The sequence below is a fragment of the Gopherus evgoodei genome, unplaced genomic scaffold (assembly GCF_007399415.2).
Source record: "Gopherus evgoodei ecotype Sinaloan lineage unplaced genomic scaffold, rGopEvg1_v1.p scaffold_62_arrow_ctg1, whole genome shotgun sequence".
NCBI lineage: Eukaryota > Metazoa > Chordata > Testudines > Testudinidae > Gopherus > Gopherus evgoodei.
Window position 1 is genome coordinate 670219 of NW_022060083.1, and position 21728 is coordinate 691946.

Genomic DNA, 21728 nt, shown 5'->3' on the forward strand with positions numbered 1-21728 from the left:
TACATTTCAGTGTATAATACACAGAGCACCATAAACAAGTCATTGTCTGTATAAAATTTTAGTTTGTATTGACTTAGCTACTGCTTTTTAATGTAGCCTGTTGTAAACCTAGGCAAATATCTAGATGAGTTGATGTACCGCCCTGGAAGACCTCTGCGTACCCCTGGATGAGATCCATGAGGCTAGGAAATAGAGCCAGAGGCTCAGCTAGACTGAGTCAGCCTCGCTTGATTGGACTGGCCCAGAGAGTCTTTGAGGTTTCTTCTTTCTTCAGAGGACAAACACATCCAGCCCCCTCCCAAGATTCAGTTACGCCTAGAGACAATCCCGAGTTGTCAGTCCTCCCTTCACACGAATGCCAACTACTGTCAAGCCACCAACAACGCTGGTTTCATGGGAGGCTAACCAGAGTCAGCAATTTGTAGACTCTTCTGGCAAGCCGTTACTTCCCTGCATGCATGCCTCAGATATTGGGCCATGCCTAGATTATCCTTAACCTCCATTCCATCCTCAGTGTTTAGTGGTCCCACTTCTTCTTTCTTTGTTTTTTTTCTTATGTATATGGCTATAGAACCTTTTACTACTGATTTTAATTCCCTTTGCAAGGTCCAACTCTACATGGCTTTTAGCCTTTCTCACTTTATCCTTACATGTTCTGACCTCAATAAGGTAGCTTTCCTTGCTAATCCCTCCTATCTTCCACTCCTTGTAAGCTTCCTACTTTTTCTTAATCACCTGTCTGAGATGCTTGCTCATCCAGCTTGGTCTACAACTCCTGCCTGTGAATGTTTTCCCCTTTCTTGGGATGCAGGCTTCTGATAGTTTATGCGGCTTTGACTTGAAGTAATTCCAGGCCTCCTCCACCTTTAGATCCACAAGTTTTTCAGTCCAATCCACTTCCCTAACTAATTTCCTTAATTCTTTGAAATAAAAAAACCTAGTCCCAGATCTATTTTTGTTTATCCTTCCGTCTAGTTTGAACTGAATTAGCTCATGATCACTCGAACCAAGGTTGTCCCCTACAATGATTTCTTCTATGAGGTCCTCTCTAGTCACCAAAATCAAATGTAAAATGGCATCCCCTCTTGTTGATTCTTCAACTATTTGGCGATGAAATCTATCAGCTATCACATCCAGAAAAATCTGAGCCTTATTATTATTATTACTAGCACTTGTCCTCCAGTCTATATCTGAGAAGTTAAAGTCTCCCATAATCACACAATTCTCATTAGTGTTTACTTCATTAAAAACATTAAAGAGGTCTCTAACCATATCCAGATCAGATCCTGGCTGTCTGTAGCACACCCCAAGCACTATCTCAGGGGAGGCTCTAGTAGCTTTCTTTCCCAATGTGATTTTTGCTTAGACAGACTCTGTCTTATCCATTCAATCACTTCTTATTTCTTTACAGTTAACCTCATCATTGATATACAATGCTACTCCACCACCTTTGCCTTTATTTCTGTCTTTCCTAAACAGCACATAGGCTTCAATACCTGTACTCCAGTCATGACTACTATTCCACCATGTTTCTGTTATCCCTATAATATCTAGTTTCACTTCCTGCACCAGTAGCTCTAGTTCCTCCATTTTGCTACCCAGGTTCCTTGCATTAGTGTACAAACATCTTAATTTTTGCCATTTGGCTTCACTCACATTCTTTACCCGGTTAGGCACAGAGATTCTACCACCAGTATCACCAATTAGACTTATATCTACACTATCCTTCCTCCTTATGTCCATTCTTCTGCCCATGGTTGTATCCTCTCTTACTTTGTTTTTTTCCTTTCATCTCCCAACCATCTCCCCCAAATTCCTAGTTTAAAGCTCTCTTAATCAATTGTGCCAGCCTCCATCCTAGAAGTCTATTTCCCTCCTTACTCAGGTGAAGTCCATCCCAAGAGAACAGTCCTCTGTCCATGAAAGCTTCCCAGTGGCCATACATCCCAAAGCCCTCCTTATAGCACCACTGCCTGAGCCATCTGTTGATTGCCATAATCTTGTCACACCTTTGTGCCCTTCTGTTGGAACAGGCAGAATCCCACTGAAGATCACCTGAGCCTCGATTTCCTAAAGCATCTTCCCCAGTCTGGCATAGTCTCCCTTGATATGTTCCAGCGAGATTCCAGCTGTATCATTCGTTCCCACATGAAGGACAATCAGTGGATTCTTTCCCGTTTCCGTTAGGATCCTTTTCAGCCTCAGGTCCACATCTTGTATTTTAGTACCCATCAGACAGCACACTCTTCTATTCTCTGGATCAGCTCTAGTTATAGGCAGGCCTGTCTATTCTTCTCAGTAAGGAATCCCCAATCACATAGACCTGCCTTTTCCTAACGTGATTCTCCAGTCTATCCCCTGCTCCCACTGGCTGCAAGTCCTCTCCATTTATGTTGCCCCTTGCTATCCTCTGCAACCCATTCTGTATCCTCCTGGGGCTCATATTTGGTGTTGTCTCCATTGACATTTCCCCTCTTCCTATAGGACTAGCTGCTCTTCTCTTCTTCCTTGCCCTCTGACCTTCAGCAACCACCTGCTGTCTCCTTCTTCATTTTCCAACTCCACAAACCTGTTCCTGAGTTCTATTTCTCTTTCACTGGCCCGTCTTTTCCTCTGCCTGGTTCTCTTAGTCACATGCTTCCACCATCCACTTTCCTCACCCAGCAGTCTCCCCTCAGAGTTCTTTGGTCCTGCTTCCATCTGCAAGTCTGAGCTTATCCCTTCAGCCTCCTCATATCTTTGCTCCATCATCTTCTTGGATCTTTTCTTCCATCAGCTCTATTAGGTGGCACTTCATGCAAATGAAACTCTTTTCAGATACCCGCTCCAGGATGATGTACATTCCACAGCTTCCACATCCAATCATCCTCATTGTGTCTTTCACTGCTGCCTCTGTATCGGTCATGGCCTTCCCACCTAAACCCTGTCAGTCCAGGAAACACAAACCAAAACAAACTCTCAACAGGCACCAGAACACTGGTAGAACACCACGCACTCCCTTCACTAGCCTGTCAGTTCCTCTGCCTAGGTCTCCAAGTCTCCTCCGCAAACTCCCCCTGCAAATTCCCCTGTTTACAGCTCTGTTTTCTGGCTCCTGTGCCGCTGCAGCTGTCTATGTAAAAGAACTAAAAAAGAGCCATTGTGGCTTAATAACCATGTAAAAGAAGCAGTGCGAGATAAAAAGGCATCTTTTAAAAAGTGGAAGTCAAATCCCAGTGAGGTAAATAGAAAGGAGCATAACACTGCCAAATTAAGTGTAAAAAAGTAATAAGAAAAGCCAAAGAGGAATTTGAAGAGTGGCTAGCCAAAAACTCAAAAGGTAATAACAAAATGTTTTTTAAGTCCATCAGAAGCAGAAAGCCTGCTAAACAACCAGTGGGGCTCCTGGGCGATCGAGATTAAAAAAAGCACTTAAAGATGATCAAGTCATTGCAGAGAAACTAAATGAAATCTTTGCTTCAGTTTTCACGGCTGAGGATGTTAGGGAGATTCCCAAACCTAAGCCATCCTTTGTAAGTGACAAATCTGAAGAATTGTCACAGATTGAAGTTTCATTAGAGGAGGTTTTGGAATTAATTGATAAAGTTAACACTAACAAGTCACCGGGACCTGATTGGAATTCACCCAAGAATTCTGAAAGAACTCAAATGTGAAATTGTGGAACTATTAACTATGGTTGGAACCTGTCTTTTAAATCAGGTTCTGTACCCAATGACTGGAAGATAGCTAATGTAACGCCAATATTTAAAGAGGTGATCCTGGCAATTACAGACTGGTAAATCTAACATCAGTACCAGGTAAATTAGTTGAAACAATAGTAAAGAATAAAATTGTCAGACACATGGTTGAACATAAATTGCTGGGCAAAAGTCAACATGTCTTCTGTAAAGAGAAATCATGTTTTACTAATCTAATAAAGTTCTTTGAAGGGGTCAACAAACACATGGACGAGGGGGATCCAGTGGACATAGTGTACTTAGATTTCCAAAAAGCCCTTGACAAGGTCCCTCACCAAAGGTTCTTATGTAAATTATATTGTTATGGAATAAGAGGGAAGATCCTTTCATGGACTGAGAACTGGTTAAAAGACAGGGAACAAAGGGTAGGAATAAATGGTAAATTTTCAGAACAGAGAGTGGTGTTCCCCAAGGGTCAGTCCTAGGACCAATCCTATTTAATTTATTCATAAATAATCTGAAGAAATGGGTAAACAATGAGGTGGCAAAGTTTGCAGACGATACCAAATTGCGCAAGATAGTTAAGACCAAAGCAGACTGTGAAGAACTTCAACAAGATCTCACAAAACTAAGTGATTGGGCAACAAAATGACAAATGAAATTTAATGTGGATAAATGTAAAGTAATGCACATTGGAAAAAATAACCCCAACTATACATACAATATGATGGGGGCTAATTTATCTACAGCTGATCAGGAAAGAGATCTTGGAGTCATCGTGGATAGTTCTCTGAATACATCCACACAGTGTACAGTGGCAGTCAAAAAAGCAAATAGGATTTTAGGAATCACTAAAAAAGGGACAGAGAATAAGATGAAGAATATATTATTGCTCATATATAAATCCATGGTATGTCCATATTTTGAATACTGTGTACAGATGTGGTCTTCTCATCTCAAGAAAGATATACTGGCATTAGAAAAGGTTGAGAAAAGGGCAACTAAAATGATTAGGATTTGGAACGGGTCCCATATGAGAAGAGATAAAAGAAGCTAGGACTTTTCATCTTGGAAAAGAGGAGGGCCTTGCGCTTGTTGCAGTCAGTTTTGGGGACACTCATTTTCGCAGTTCCCTGCCTTTGAACTGCTCTGTGCAGCTGGTGGATGCAAAGTGTATTCTGCCCTGCAGTGTCACGTGCAAGTCCCTTCTCAGTGACCTTTTCACAGGCCAGCCCCAGAAATGGTCTCAGTTCTATCTAACCGCATCTCCTATTGCCCTTGCAACACCTTAGCTGGGTCAGGACTGTCCCTGTTGACCTGGGCTCTGAGTATGATTCCTTGTCTTTGCCAAACCTCTGGGCTTCCAAGGGCCTTGTGAGATGTCTGCAATTTCCTTACAAGAGCTGGTCATAGCAGGGCTTGGCCCAGATAACAGCAGTAAAGATCTGCCTGGTGATGTGTCCAGAGATCACTGCTAGGGCCTGGCAGCTTGCATCTGGCTCATGGGAGTATAGTGAACAGCAGTTAGTTTACAAGGCCCATATGATGGGGATGAAAATAGCATTAGTTCAGATGTCGAAGATTTCCCGTGGTTACATGCACACATATATTGAACCTAGAGAGAGTCATTTTTTGCCCAAATATTTATTTTGATGTAAAATGGCTTTTTCTGTCACAGAAATAAATATTTTGTGCATTTTTTGTCTCCATTCCAATTGGCTCCTGGCTAAACCACCATAATGGGAAAAAAGTAGGGCCACCTCCTATCCCAATCTTTCTCCTCAACTGGCAACACAGATTTGAGTTCCAGCAGGATTCTCAGTTGTGACTTTAGCAGTATACATGAGACTAGTGCAAAGTGGAAAAAGATGACTAAGACAAATCTGAGAGAAGAAAAGGGACAAATCTCATAGTATAATAAAAGTACACAATTAACCTGAGCTGGGATTTTCCAAGGAGCCTAGGTACACAACTCTTGTAAAACCCAGCCCTGGTTAAAACTTGAATTTTCTCATAAGAAATTTTAAGTGAATGATGTTCACCAGGTTTTGAACAGATCCAGAGAGTGGGATATCAAGGAAGCTTTATAAGAAGGAAGAAAAAAAAGATGCCGAAGATATGGCAAGACACAGCAACACACAGCAATCTCCAGTAAAAGAGTGGAGATATCATGAAGTTAAGCATTTTGCAGTATTATACAGAGTATCAAGAAAAGAAGACACAGTCCGGGCTGGACTGTCATCATGTGTGAATGATTCCATATTATTCTTAGGAGAGAAACTTCAATGAACACATAATCCTGTGGTATACAAACATGAATTGAAAGAGATGATATTGTAAATTTGGATCGGGTACAATAATAAAAATAAATATAGCCTACTCCAACATGTAAAAATATTTAGACACGTGCCTGTGACACCAGCACTGATTAAGCCAATTGGCACAGCCCGAATTAATTCTAAAGGATATATGCTAAAATAAAAATAATAAAAATCTTAGTAACAAAAATTCAGCACAGAACAATAGCTGAGATTTTCAAAGCCACCCAGGGAATGGATGCACAGTTCTAATTACTCCTTCATGGTAAGTAGCAGAAACTCCAGAAAGACTTCTATACAGACATTGAGGCCACCTTCAGTGATTCCTAGACAATTCTTAACTGACAAGTCCTCAGTTTGAAACACAGCCTCCTGCACAAGGCAATCCGCAGGAAAACTATGACCATAGCCTGAAACACCTATAATCTCTCCTTAAAATGTTTCAGATCCTCAGCTGTTATAAATCCACTGAAGTCACTGGAGGTATGTCAGTTTTCACCAGCTGAAAAACTGGCCCTTAACCTTAAGAACAGAACGATTGACTCCACATTGTGAATTCTTTAATTAGGTCAGAAAAAAAAAGATTTACCTGGAAGTGATCTGAATTCTAACTTCAACTTTTGTGTTTTAATGGCTGATATTATCTGGAACTGTCTGGATTGAAGCTGGGATTTTAAAGTGGATTTAAGTGTGGTAGGTTCCCAAATTCCATAGACTTGAATACCTCACTCCTGTGAACTGCTCTGAAAATCCAGAAACAGAAGTGGGGATGTGCAGTCAATGTCAAACCATTAAACTTAACATGTTATATTTTGAGATTTCAAGGGAAGAGATTCAATCAGCTATGAACCATCCCTTCGTCCCTGGTATCTACTCACCAGGACACAAGCAGATCCTGTTGAACTAAGCAAGAGATTCTCATATGGGACCTACTCCAATGGCCACAGAACTCAGTGGGAACCTTTACCAATTCATTCCATGGTCATTGGATCAATTCCATATTGAAGGGAAAAGGTTCGAGGAAGGGCTGGAAAACTGAGAGGAAGGAGAAAGCACTCACCATTCAAGAAGAAGAAGAGACAGAACAAACATCTTCCCTCTGCTTCAGCATGCAGAAAGGGTGCAGAATTTGCAAAGACAGAGAGAGAAAGAGATGTATTAAATCATAGTTGATAGTTGACCCAATATATCCAATGTTGTCACATAGAGTCAAAAGTGTCTCTTGTGCACCTTTCTGTCAATGTCTGCATCCTGATGTTGCATTTACGTGTCATAATATTACCTCAAGTTAGCATTATTCCATGGCACAATCACTGCAAAGCAACAAAAGAGACCAGGATGGTAAAGCTTTTCTTTGCAGCTTTGTTCAGACACAAAGGGCCAGATTTTTAAAGATATTTGACACCTAGTGGGAGTTTCAAAAGCCCCTGGGCACCTAAAACCCATTGAAAGTCTGGCTAGGTACCTAAATACCTTTAAAAATTTGGCCGAAAGTGACTCTCGATTTCGTAATCTAAGATGTACATCTGCAAATCCACTGCTGTGTGAGATGGACCTAGACACGCTTTGCAGGATTCTAGATGTTTTACTTCTTTCCTCTCTTGTTACTAATGGTGGTTGGGGTTGCTTGGCAACACCATGACAGAATATCTTTGGAGATAATTCCCTTGGGGTCACTAAAACATATATAAGTAATTGCAGTATGGCACTTTGGGAATCCTGCTTAGATTGTGCCATTTGCTTCTATCCAGGTGAGTTAGGCAGAGATTTGTAAGGGGGAGATTGGAGGAAAAAATTCTCTGTTTCTTGTTTCCACTGCCATTTTTAGTAGATTAATTAATGGAACATGTCTGAATCAAATCAAAGCCAGCTGGCCAGATCCTAAGCACGTATAAAGCAGTACAGAAAATGCAGAACTCAATGGAGCTACACAGATTTATGCAAGCTGTAGGTCTGGCCCATTGAATCCAACGTAGCTATGGATGATTGACACCATCTGGGGACCTGGTTCAATATGATAGGGTGCGTTTGTTTGAGTTGGGGGCAGTGCATCTAACACATATCATTGTTTCCTTTCACATGTATTTTCATGTGCTTGTGTGTGGCTAGACCTGTATTGTCAGGAATTTGTATGGATGAGTTTGTAGATATGTGTGAGTGAGATCATATTTTTGTAGGTTTTTTTTGTTCATATGTTTGTGTGCATGATTCTGTTTGCAGCTTTCTATGTGTCATTGGGTTTTTATGATGATATCCTTGTGTCAATCACACCCGTATGTTCATAAATATGTGTCTGACTGCATTTGTCTGTTCAGCTGTGCCATTGTGATTGACTGTGGGTTTCTGTGCAAGATTTGTGAATGTATGTTCATCTATGTGTGTTTAATTGGTTTTTGAAAGGGATTTTCCGAAGAAACTAAATGAACAAGGAGCACAAGTCCCACGGAACCACCAGAGACGTGTACCTCTGTCTCTCCAAGCAAACCCCACCCAAAGTCTGAGGATGTGAGTTGGCAGATTGTGTCTTTGTGTTTGTGTCTGTTTGTGTGTCAAAGAATGATAGTATTGGCTAGGACCTTGAGAAGTCATCAAATCCAGCACCCTGCACTGACCTAGGCGCAAGAAAACCTGGACCGTCCCTGACAAGTGTTTTTCCACTCTCTTCTTATACATTTCTAGTGATGAGGATTGCACAACCTCCCTTGGAAGCCTATTCCCTGATTTAATGATAGAGACATGGTGGGTGAGGTAGTATCTTTTATTGGACCACCTTCTGCTGGTGAGAGAGACAAGCTTTCAAGCTGACACAGAGCTCTTCTTCAGGTAATTATTTCATGAGGTTATTGTGTTTGTATCTGTATGTTGTGCAATATGTGAAGGGTATTGGAATTGGAAAAGGTTCAGAAAAGGGCAACAAACATGATTAGGGGTATGGAATGGCTGCCATATGAGGTAAGATTAATAAATTTTCAGTTTGGAAAGAGACAACTAAGGGGGATATGATAGAGGTCTATAAAATCATGACTGGTGTGGAAAAAGTAAATACGGAAGTGTTATTTACTCCTTCTCATAACACAGGAACTAGGGGTCACCAAATGAAATTAATAGGCAGCAGGCTTAAAACAAACAAAAGGAAGTATTTGTTTACACAAAGCACAGTCAACCTGTGGAGCTCTTTGCCAGAGGATGTTGTGATGGTCAAGACTATCACAGGGTTCAGACAAGAACTAGATAAATTCATGTAGGATAGGTCCATCAATGACTATTAGCTAGGATGGACAGGGATAGTGTCCAGTTTGCCAGAAGCTGGAAATGGTCAACAGGGAAGGGATCACTTGATGATTGCCTGTTCTGTTCATTCCCTCTGTGGCACCTGGCACTGGTCTCTGTCAGAAGACAAGATACTTGGCTAGATGGACCTTTTGTCTGACTCAGTATGGCAGTTCTTATGTTTTTATGTAGTTTTAAAGAGGACAGGATCCATTGTTCTCCATGTCCACTGAGGACAGGACAAAGAGACATTGTTTTTATTTCCCGCTAGACAGTTTCAGGTTAGATATTAAGAAAAACTTTCTAACTAAAAGGATAGTTAAGCACTGGAACAGGTCAGCCAGGGAGGTTGTGAGATCCTCGTCACTCGAGATTTTTAAAAAACAGGTTGGACAAACCTGCTAGACTTGATCTAAGTTTAGTTGGTCTTGCCTCAGCACAAGGAGCTAGACTAGATGACCTCCTGAGATCTCATCCAGCCGTACATTTATGCAATTCTGTGTCTATTTATATTTGTGGATTTGTTTGTGTCAGACTATTGGGCTTGTATGTTTATGACTAAGCCCACAATTTTCAAAGGCAATGATTGGCCAGATTTTTAAAGCTATTTAGAAACCTAGTGGGATTTTCAAACATCTACGTGTCTAACACACATTGAAATCATTTGAACCTTAGTGATTTTGGATGTCTCCATTTTCAGTTGTCTAATCTGTGATGCCTTAAATGGGGAAGATTTTCAGAAACTACTGAGCACCCACCCGCTGAAAAATCATGTCCGTTTACTATGACTTAAATTGGGCGACTCTAATCTTTTAGGCAGCTTTGAAAAATCTTACTCAGAGGGGAAGATTTTTCAAAGGCACAAGAGATAGCTAGGTATCCAGCTCCCATTTCAAAAGCAGCCCATGTCTTTAAAAATCCTCCTCGTCCACCAGTGCCAACTCTGAATGCCATATTAAATATGTTATCTGGGCTTCTGCTCATCTGGGCAGCCCCATATTTTACAGTTCCCATCCCTCCCTTATGTCTGCCAGGCCTCTGCATCCCAAGGCAAATCTATAGTTTTTGGGAACTCAGTATAACTTAACTAACCATGTGAGTCAGGTCTTCTCTAAATAAACACTTAGTTTGCCACAAGCTGGGGTGTTCTACCATGCATAAAATATCTAAGTGGATGCTGCTGCTGTGCAATAATAGCTCCCAAGTACACTTTGAGCTGCAAAGCAGACTAGCTCAAAGCACATTAGGGGAACTGTTAGCATGTGGCAGCAATGTCCAGACGTACTCTGGGTACACAGCAGGCTAGTGTGGAGTAGGTTTACACCCCATCACTTAGTGTCCACATAGCTGCTCCCTCAGTGGTGGTCTGAAAGTCTTGTGGTTTGCGTGCTTTATAGCACAGGTGAGAGAGGGATATTAATTAGGTAAGGAAGTGAGAGTAGGGAGTGGCCCTAGAGAGGAAGGAAATAGCAAGTGGGAGAAAGAAAGAAAGAAAGAAAGAAAGAAAGAAAGAAAGAAAGAAAGAAAGAAAGAAAGAAAGAAAGAAGGCTAATACAATCCTGATAAAGATGGTAGATAGATAGATAGTGAGTGAGTGAGTGAGTGAGTGAGCAATTAAGAAGAGATGTGGGGAACGAGTTCATTCATTCTTCTACTGCTTAATAGTATTATTCAGTTTATCTATGTCATATTCAGTGATGTACCTGGGTATGAACCCAGGTGGGATGTAGACGAGGAAATGGTGTGCACTGACTGTCTGGGAGGTGGCATGGAAAATGCACAGAGGCGGCAGTGGGAAAGATTGGTATGAAAATGTTCCACACACCAGCCATGGGAGAATGTTGCAGAGCTTTTATGAATTTGGTACCAGATCTGTACAGAAGGACTGTCCTGAGACAGGATTCCTCCTGTTTGCCCAGCCCTGAAATGCAATAGTGTCCCACAGTCCTATAGATAGGGGTTAGTCTCGCCTAGATCAATGAGGAATTTGTCTGCAACTCAAAATTGTATTGAGTAGAAATAGCTAAGCACACAAAACCACAGACATGCACAAACATATACAGACACAGAATCCACGCAAATATGCTACTGCACTTACACACATGCAAACACAATTAAACACACGCTGACATTACAACAAATACACACATAACACACACAAATACATGCACATTGAAATACACGTATGCAGATACTACCAGAATCACACACAAAAGCACACACAACTGATCAAACATCTACATACAAAGTAGCAAAAATTCATACCTGTTTGCAAACACAATTGAACACCAGTAAGCACTACCACAATCACACAGAATCACATATACAGTCACATATGTGAACAACACCACACACAGCACAACCATATCCATATACAATAGAAAACAGGCACTACTGCAATCACACACACAAAAACAAGCATACACCTAAGAACATAAGAACGACCATGCTGGGTCAGACAAAAGGTCCATCTAGCCAAGTATCTTGTCTTTGAACAGTGTCCAATGCCAGGTGCCACAGAGGGAATGAACAGAACAGTAATCATCAAGTGATCCATTCCCATTGCTCATTCCCAGCTTCTGGCAAACAGAGGCTAGGGACACCATCCCTGCCCATCGTGGCTAATAGTCATTGATGGACCTATCCTACGTGAATTTATCTAGTTCTTGTCTGAACCCTGTGATAGTCTTGACCATCACAACATCCTCTGGCAAAGAGCTCCACAGGTTGACTGTGCTTTGTGTAAACAAATACTTCCTTTTGTTTGTTTTAAGCCTGCTGCCTATTAATTTCATTTGGTGACCCCTAGTTCTTGTATTATGAGGAGTAAATAATACTTCCTTTTTTTACTTTCTGCACACTAGTCATGATTTTGTAGACCTCTGTCATATCACCCCTTAGTTGTCTCTTTTCCAAGTTGAGAAGTCCCAGTCTTAGTCTCTCCTCATACCGCAGCCATTCCATCATGTTTGTTGCCCTTTTCTGAACCGTTTCCAATTCCAATATATCTTTTTTGAGACGGGGTGACCACATCTGCATGAAGTATTCAAGAACTGGCATATAATGGACTTATACAGAGGCAATATGATATTTTTGTCTTATTATCCCTTTCTTACTGAGTACCAACATTCTGTTCTCTTCTTTGACTGCCGCTGCACAGTGAGTGGATGTTTTCAGATGACTGCTGGTGCATATTGAATGGATGTTTTCAGAACACACACAATCACATATATGCACAATAAAACTCTCTCACACACAAACACACACAACCAGATACACTAACAAACACAATTATGCAATCAAACACAAATACACACATGAAGAGACACACGGATTCACTTTTCTGCCTTTATATTGCACAATTTAAGCTGAAATTATCCCCTAAAGTGTTCTGTCTTACTTCATAAACAACCTAAATCTGAGTTTTTCAAAAACTACCTAAGGGATTTAGATGCCCAGTCCCCATAAACTGTAATAAGGTCAGGGCATCCAAATCCTCTACATTGCTTTGAAACCTCAGCCTCATTCTTTAAATGTATTGCCTTTCAAGTCATCCCTCTCAACTGTGAAGAAAATGGCAAATGAAACTGCCCCAACTGAGTTCATCATCATGGGGTTCTCCAGCCTCCATCAGCTGCAGTTTTTGTCTTTGGTGTCTTCTTGGTCACCTACCTGTGCACCCTGGTGGGGAACATCTCCATCAGCACCATAGTCTGCAAGGATGCCCAGCTCTGCACCTCCATATACTTTTTCCTGGGGAACCTCTCTTTCCTGGACTTATGCTACACCACCACCAATGTCCCCCAGATGTTGGTTCACCTGCTGGTGGACAGGAAGAGGATCAGCTATGCAGGATGCATTACCTAGCTCTATTTTTTCCTGGCCTGTGTGGGCACGGAGTGTATCCTCCTGGTGGAGATGGCTTATGACCACTATGTGGCAATATGCAACCCCTTGCACTACTTGGTCATCATGAGAAAATCCCTCTGCTTCCAACTGGCTGGTGCTGCTTGGGCCAGTGGCTTCCTCAACTCTGCAGTGCACACATTTTTCACCTTTTGGCTGCCCTTCTGTGGGGCCAACGAGATGAACTACTTCTTCTGCGACATCCCGCCCCTCCTCAAGCTCTTCTGTGGAGACACCTCCCTCAATGAGATTATCCTGCTTGCCGTCGGAGTCTTCATTGGGTGGATCCCATTCCTGTGCATCGTCCTGTCTTACGTCTACATCATCTCCACCATGTTGAAGATACGCTCCACAGAGGGGAGGCTCAAAACTTTCTCCAGCTGAGGGTCCCACCTGACCATTGTCCTGCTGTATTATGGGAGCTCCATCTTCACCTATTTGTCAGGCCCATATCCAGCTAATCGCTGGACAGTGACAGACTGATCTCAGTGCTTTACAGCATAGTAACCCCCACGTTGAACCCAATGATCTACACGCTGAGGAACAAAGATGTGAAGGGGGCTCTGAGAAAAGTTTTCATGGGGAAATTGTGTTTGCAATGAAAGTAGCAAATTTCCACCCATTGGTCTAGGGGGCTGCTCGATATTATCTGAGTTCTAAAGTTCTCTCCTTTGTGCTTTCCTATCTATGTTCAGTAGAATTGCTGAAAACACACAAAAATAAAATTTACATTAATATACAATAAAAACCTAGACATTATTTTAATTTGGAACATTTAAATAGTCTGATTTTTGTCTTTTTTGATTAAACTTTGTAATGTATTACTAATAACAGGGTTTTTATTTACAATATTTAAGTGAAATTGTGTTCAAAATAATTCTCAAAATGGTTAGCACAATTTTTCATTTACTGAAACTGCTTAGGTAAATATAAAAATAATAAACTATTTCAATAAATATTTATATCACAAAAATAATTGCAACCCCCCTCCCCTCCAGAGGATATATGAAACACTCAAATATGTTACTGATCAGCAGGGAAAGGGGAGGCTGTGAATATTTATGGGTTTAATTATTGACTCTCTATTAAAATTCTAACTTCATCAAATTTATAGTGCAGAGGTTTTGTTTATTTTTTTCTATGCACTGTTCATGGACTTTGCAGAGTGAGAAATCAAACAGTGACAGAATTCATTCTCCTGGGATTTGGGGATCTCCCAAAGCTGCAGATATTTCTCTTCCTGCTGTTTCTAGTGATCTACATTGTTACCATGGAGGGGAACATCCTCATCATGGCACTAGTTGTGGCTGATCAGCACCTTCACATCCCCATGTACTTCTTCCTGGGGAACTTGACCTTCTTGGAGACCTGCTACACCTCCACCATCCTGCCCAGGGTGCTGGCTAGTCTCTTTACTGGGGATAGAACTATTTCTGTTAACAGCTGCATCACTCAGTTCTATATTATTGCTTCTCTGGTGTGTACGGAATGTTATCTCTTATCCATGATGGTTTACGATTCGTATTTAGCCATATGTAAATCGTTATTTTATGCAGCCATCATGAATAGTAGGTTATGTCTACATTTAGCAGCTGGGTCTTGGATGAGTGAGTTTCTGGCTAGCACCATAGTGATAATATTGCTGTCAGAATTGACTTTCCTCAGCGAAAATGAAATCAACAGTTTCTTTTACGATTCTTTTGTGGTCAGCTGCACTGAACTCAGTGGGTTGAAGGTGGTGGCTTTCATATGCTCCTTAGCTTTTTCCCTGGTTCCGTTTGTATTAACCCTGACATCCTATGTTTGCATCATCAAGAACATCCTGAGAATCCTGTCCAGTACCGGGAAACAAATGGCCTTTTCCACCTGCTCCTCTCACCTCACTGTGATTACAATTTACTGTGGGACCTTAATAAGTGTCTATATGCTAACAGATACCAATGCACCAAGAGCCCTATACACAGTGTTCTCTGTCTTTTACATTGTCTTGACTGCTCTGGTCAACCCACTTATCTACAACCTGGGACACAGAGAGGTCAAGGATGCCCTGAAGAAAGCTATCAGTAATATCATGGGTTTCTCAGAATCCAGATATTCAAGCTAACATGTTTACGGTAAAATAAAATACAAGGAGATTGGTCTGTGGTTCTTCCTTATTTATGCATGTGCCCCAGTGAAGTCACCAGACTCTGCATGTGAATAAAGATTATGCACGGGATTTTCCATGGAGCCTAAGGAAATTGAGTAGGCTCACTGAAGGCTTGTCTACGTGGGCTGGGTGGTGGTGTTGCAGTATGGCAGGTGGGAATTCTAAAGCACATTAACATGCTGTGCATTCATTAATCTCTGGAGCTCCTCTAGGATGCTTTAAGGTAATGCTGTTTGCTCTTTGACTCCATTACAAATCCCAACTTCTGCACATAAAACCCTCTAGAAGAGATGGACAAGGGTCCAGTCTGCAGGTGAGGGAGCCAGTGCTGCAAATTAAATTAATTTATAACATGCTTCTGCATTTCATAGCATCAGTGAAACTTCCATGAGTGTATGTAGAGCAGTGTGTTTGCCCCTTGTTATAAATTCCCAGATGAACGATCCCTGTGTACACAGTAAACGAGTTTGTACGTAACATATGTGAATATTTCTTTAATTTGTACGTGACTGCTATTACTACTACAAATAGATCTTCTCCCTTCTGGGCTTCTCCTCTGATATCATCCACCACCACCAGGCTTCATGTTCTAGGCTCCTCACTTTCTGGCCTCTTGTCCCAGTCTCTTAGGCCAGTCAGTCCACGTTTTCTCCCTGAATCCCAGAGGCTCATCAGATGTGTTTTCCCTCCTCACTGAACACTATCCCTCTTCCCCACTGGCTCCTAGTCCCAGACTCCTTGTCTAGTCAGTCCCACGCCCCTACATCCTCATTCATGTCATCTGATCTACCTGTTTCCTGCCCTTCATCAGGTCCCAATCCCAGTTCCTATTTTCAACCAGTCTTCCTTACCCAGCTAACAACCCCAGTCTCTCCCTTCAGCTCTCAGATCCAGTCTTCTTTCCAAAATCATTTCAGTCTCTCTTCACCACCTCCAACATTCCGGGCCCAACTTTGCCACAACTCCCAGGACCAGTTTCTATTCCCAGACACCACAGTCCCAGTCTCCATGTTCCTGCCTACTGCATTCCCTCATCCATGGCCTTGATCTTCTTCCCTATGCATTTGACTGAGATGATGTCCTCCTCCAATGTTTTCTTGGCTTAGTGGAGTGAGGAGGGGGGCGTCTATGAAAGCACAGGAGAGACAGGTTCCCTGATGTCATTTCTGGTGCCTGATATGAGTTGGGACAGACTGTTAAGCATAAGGGGTAAACATATTTTTGGGAGACCACTTAAAACAAAGTGAGCAATTGTTATGGCCTTCAAACAACCCCCCAGCCTCTCCAAATCATCATCAGAAGCATGTTCACCACAGACCAGGACTCACCAACTCAATGCAGCATCAGATTCCTCGAGAAGAGCAGATGCAAACCTGGCAGCCATATCTCCACTGCTACAATGATCAATATTCATAAATCTGTAAATCATGGACTCCACAGAGACACTGGTTTTATGGCTCATTGCAACAATTTGCAACACATCTCTCTGCCTGCTAATCCTTAGTTTCCCACTTAATATTAAATGGCCTCCCACAGCATGTGTAAACCTGTTATGCTTAAAAATCTGTCCTAACTTGTATTTAGTTCAGACACTCTTCTTTCCTTCCTCAGACCTGAAGAAGAGCCCTGTGAAGCTCAAAAGCTTGTCCCTTCCACCGGCAGAAGTTGGTCCAAAAAATATATTGCCTCATCCATCTTGTATCTCTCATACTCTGGGACAAACACGGCTACTAAACTACTGCAAACAGACAGATGGAGATAGTTTCCTCATTACAATTAAAAAAAAAAAAGCAAAATTTGATCTAACTGAAAAGCAACACTGAGTAGATGATCCAGTCATGCCAGGTGCTAACTGGAGCTGCCTGGAAAAACAAAGTAACATTCGGACAAAATGTCCTGCGGGGGAAAATGTTTCCTCTTATTCACAGAAAAATGTTTTGATGGAAGTTTTTTTTTCCCTCTACCGGCTCTGATGCTCAGCCCTTCCTAAAAGGTGATGAGTGAGCAAAGAACCAGGCCACATGTCTGTTAAGCATTGAACAAAGGGTTAAGTTATGGATTTCCCTCTCCACACATGTCCATTATACACTGCAGCAGTTCCGCCACAGGGAGAGACTGCTGTGCACCATGGGAGATGTAGTGTGGCCAGATAGGAAGGCCCATGGAGGAGAATGAAAACATGTGGGACTTGGAACTGCAGTTCCCATGGGATACAGCAGCAACTCCGAGAGACACAGAAGACAATGTCTACCAACCCAAGTCTACGCAAAACATTCAGTTTAGGGTCAACAAATGGAAATGTATAATTTAGATTCCAGAATGTAGAAATCCTTTGAAGTTCACATATCAGTTGTGAGGGTTTTTTTGGTGTATGTGTAAGTGTGTAAAGGGGAGAGTTAACATCTTGTTCTGTGAACATTTTTCATATATTAATGGAACTGTCATGCCTTCACTTGAGTTTCTCTTTTGTTGCACGAGCATAAGTGAGAATAAAATTTGGGCCCACTGATTTCATTAGTTATTTCTAATTCAAAATGTGCTGTGTGGGTGGAGCATCAAGCTTCATGGCTTTCGGTGGTGTTACTCCTCCTTTACTACCGGATGAGTGACAGGAGAATATGACCCATTGACCTCAGTGTAGTCACTCTGGATTAACACCAAAGTGAGCCTCCGAAGAATCAGTCCCCTTGACTGTAATGGGATTACTGCTGTTATATACTGGGGCGAGTGAGAGGAGACCTAGACCCACCATACCTGTCCATGAGGGGTAAGTGATATGAAAATCTATCTATACAGAAAGCTATTCAAATGTTGAGCTCTTTAGACTTCAGTGGATTTACTCTTGCTTTATATCCCATTGAGCTAAATCCTCAGATGATATAACTCTGATGGTTCACTGAAATCACTATCTGGGGACCTGGGCATTTGACTTCATGTGCTACTCTGGGTATATCCTGATATGATTATTTTCTCCACAGAGTTCAAAATTCATTGGATTCAGTTACCTGTCCTGGACAAATATTAACTGGTCGATCCTCACTGCAACTCACCACACCCAATAGTGTCATTAATAAATGCTATTATCCCCACCTTACAGATAGGGAAACCTAAGAAAAGAGGTTACCAGGGGTTTCCATGTAGGCATTTTGTTGCACAACTCTCTTCCACAAGGTTTATTGCACCTTCATCAAAAGCAATTGGTACTGGTCACTGTCAGAGACATGATAGCGAGGAAGGTGGATGACTGATCACATCAAGTGTGGCAACACTTGTGTTCCATAGGATTGGTAAACAGAGAGACTTCCTTTGAGGATAAAAACTTTTCTGTCTTCAACATTTTCCCAGTTTTCCCCTCTGTTATACCTATTGGATGTAAAGACTAAAAATAATTATATTATTAATTATGCTTTCACAGCATTTGAAAATTCTCATCAGCATTATTCTCTAGGGAGATTTTTCTCTCTCATATAATGAACGAGGGCAGACATTTGCCTTTTGGTAGCAGATCCAAGCCAACTCTGACATGCCAGTGATCAGAATTTTTGTTGGGGAGTGGCTTGTAGAAAGAATTTGGGGATCAGAAACAGACTGTTGAACTTGTATCCTGGGTCTCTGAAAGGTTGCTTAAAGAGGTCACCTCAGCGATCTCAAGTTTTTCTTATACCAGTTTTGAAGGAAAGACAAACTCTCTTATTAGATTTCCAGAAGGTAAAAGATAATGTAAGATTATGTATGTTCATGCCATTTCGCTTCCATCTAATAAGGATTTTCCCCTTACATTACAGTGCCTATTAGAGCTGGTAGAAAAAAAATCCATCAGCATTTATTTGATGAAGAATTTGGTTTTCAAGAAGACAATAATTTTCAAAAGATGTGTCTGATTTCACTTAAAAAAATCAGAATTTAATTGGAAAACTACCACTCCTAAAACTATTTTAAAATCAGATTTTGGTTGAATAATTTTCAGTTTGTTTTTAAATTTGTGGATTTAGAACCTTGTCAGCCCAAAACATTTGGTTTTAGAAATTATAGTGCAAATGTTCTGTTGGGAGTTTTCGAGCAGCCACTGTAGTGAAAAACATATAGCAGAACCATTGTCTTTCTGTGAGACATGCCCTGACCAGACAGTTTTAGATTGTAGAACACCCTGGATTTATTCAGGACTAGTCAGAATGGAGGTGGCTGGTATCTGTGAAGATTTATGTGGATTTGTGTCTCCGCATTTGCTCACTGCATAAACAGTCCTCTAGATTAATGTTAGGTAAAGTTAGGATGCAAATCTTTTCAAACATTCCTCACTGCCCACCCCTCAACACACACTCACTTTTTCTGGTTTATCTGAATATCTATCTACCTTTGCATATTCAATAATTTGTTTCTCAGAGTGCTTTCTCAGTTACAGAAGATAAAAGAAATCATATCGCACATGAGTTTATAGTTTGAGCTGAGTGCAACAAATTTTTTTTTCAGATCTGAACAAGAAAAAAGCAAGCATTAAAATGAATATTTCAATGCTTAACTAAATACTTGTATACTGTTGTTTACTGACCTGGACCTTGGTATAAAAATCAGTTCCATGTGTGTTGGGCTTTACCTGTGAGTACGTACAGAAAGCTGTCAGTGATCTCAGAGCACTATGAAGATGTTAAGTACTTATGTTTATTAGTAGATGACATACCACTTTCGTCCTCATTTTATAGCTGTGAAAACTGAGGTACAGAACTACATGGTTTCTCAAGGTCACATTATTTCAGGAATAGAACCCAGCTTTTTTGACTCCTAGATTTCACCCATGGCATTAGACTACATGGAAAGAGATAGCAAAATGGTGGAAAATTGAGGTACGAGCCTGGCTAGAGGGTTGGGGTTACTGTATCTATGTTCATGGTATTGACAGGTCAAAAGTCAGATGCCTAGAAAAGCAGAGATGCTGAAAAACTCATCCATGACTGCATTTAACCATCAACAAAATTACAATGACACCACAAATCCTCAAATTGCCCTTTTCATGTCATATTCCACAGCTTATATATTTTTAATTAAATTTCTTGATAGAGCCCATGGAAGACCTGGAGAAATGGATTGGAGACTGGAGAAATCAAATATCAATCACAGAATTCATTCTACTGGGATTTGGGAATCTCCATGAACTGCAGATCCCTCTCTTCCTGCTGTTCCTGGTGATCTACATTGTGACCATGGCTGGGAACATCCTTATCATTGCGCTAGTTGTGGCTGATCAGCACCTCCACACCCCCATGTACTTCTTCCTGGGGAACTTGTCCTGCTTGGAGACCTGCTACAGCTCCACCATCCTGCCCAGGATGCTGGCTGGTCTCCTGACTGGGGACAGGACTATTTCATTTATGGAGTGCATCACACAACTGTATTTTTTTGGTTCTATGGTATCTGTGGAATGTTTCCTCTTATAAGCGATGTCTTATGATCGGTATTTAGCGATATGCAAACCTCTGTATTATGCAGCCCTTATGAATGGTAGTGTCTCCTTCCGCCTGGCAGCTGGGTCGTGGGTAAGTGGGTTTGTGGCTTGCACTATCACGACATCTTGGATATCACAAATTATTTATTGTGGCCCCAATGAAATTGACCATTTCTTTTGTGATTACGCCCCATTAGTAAAACTGTCCTGCAGTGACACCTGCCTGATGACTCTTGTGATCTTCCTGTTCACCTTCATATTAACACTACCTCCCTTTCTATTAACCGTGGCATCCTATGTGTGCATCATCACCACCATCCACAGAATCCCTTCCACTGCCGGGAGGCAAAAGGCCTTTTCCACCTGCTCCTCTCACCTCATAGTAGTGACCATCTTCTATGGGACCCTGATCATTGTCTGTCTGCTACCAGACACCGACACACTGAGAGACCTGAACAAAGTGTTCTCTCTCTTCTACACAGTCCTGACTCCCCTGGCCAATCCACTCATCTACAGCCTGAGAAATAGAGAAGTGAAGGAGACCCTGAGGAAAGCTGCTAATGAGGCTATGAATTTCATAACAAATAGCAAACTATTTTGTATATAGTTATTGCACACTGCAATAAAGTCAAGATAATGGGAGCTCATCTCATTGTATGAGACTGTAAATCACAGCTTGTACAGACAGCTCTTACCCAGTAGGGCAGTTCTGTTAAATACAATGGGACCCCCACTGTCAGGAAGAGCTATCTGTACAAATAAGGGCAGCAGGGCCAAGCAATTCCTCACTCTGGGATGGATGGACCCTAGATCTGCCTGGGGAAATGTGAGCTAATGGGCCAGAACCCATCCAGTTCCTACTGCAGTCAACTCCATTTATTACCCACTGACATCTATGGGAGTGGCAGGGGGTTGGAAATGGTGAATTTCCTCACAGTGTGGAGGGTCTACCTAACACATATGTGTCA

The 21728-nt window shown here is 41.6% G+C and overlaps 2 pseudogenes; both read left to right on the forward strand.

Moving 5' to 3' along the window:
• Window positions 1-12839: 12839 nt before the first annotated feature.
• Window positions 12840-13773, forward strand: LOC115643561 (annotated as a pseudogene).
• A 6607-nt stretch (window positions 13774-20380) lies between these two features.
• LOC115643570 lies at window positions 20381-21367 on the forward strand (annotated as a pseudogene).
• Window positions 21368-21728: the final 361 nt, after the last annotated feature.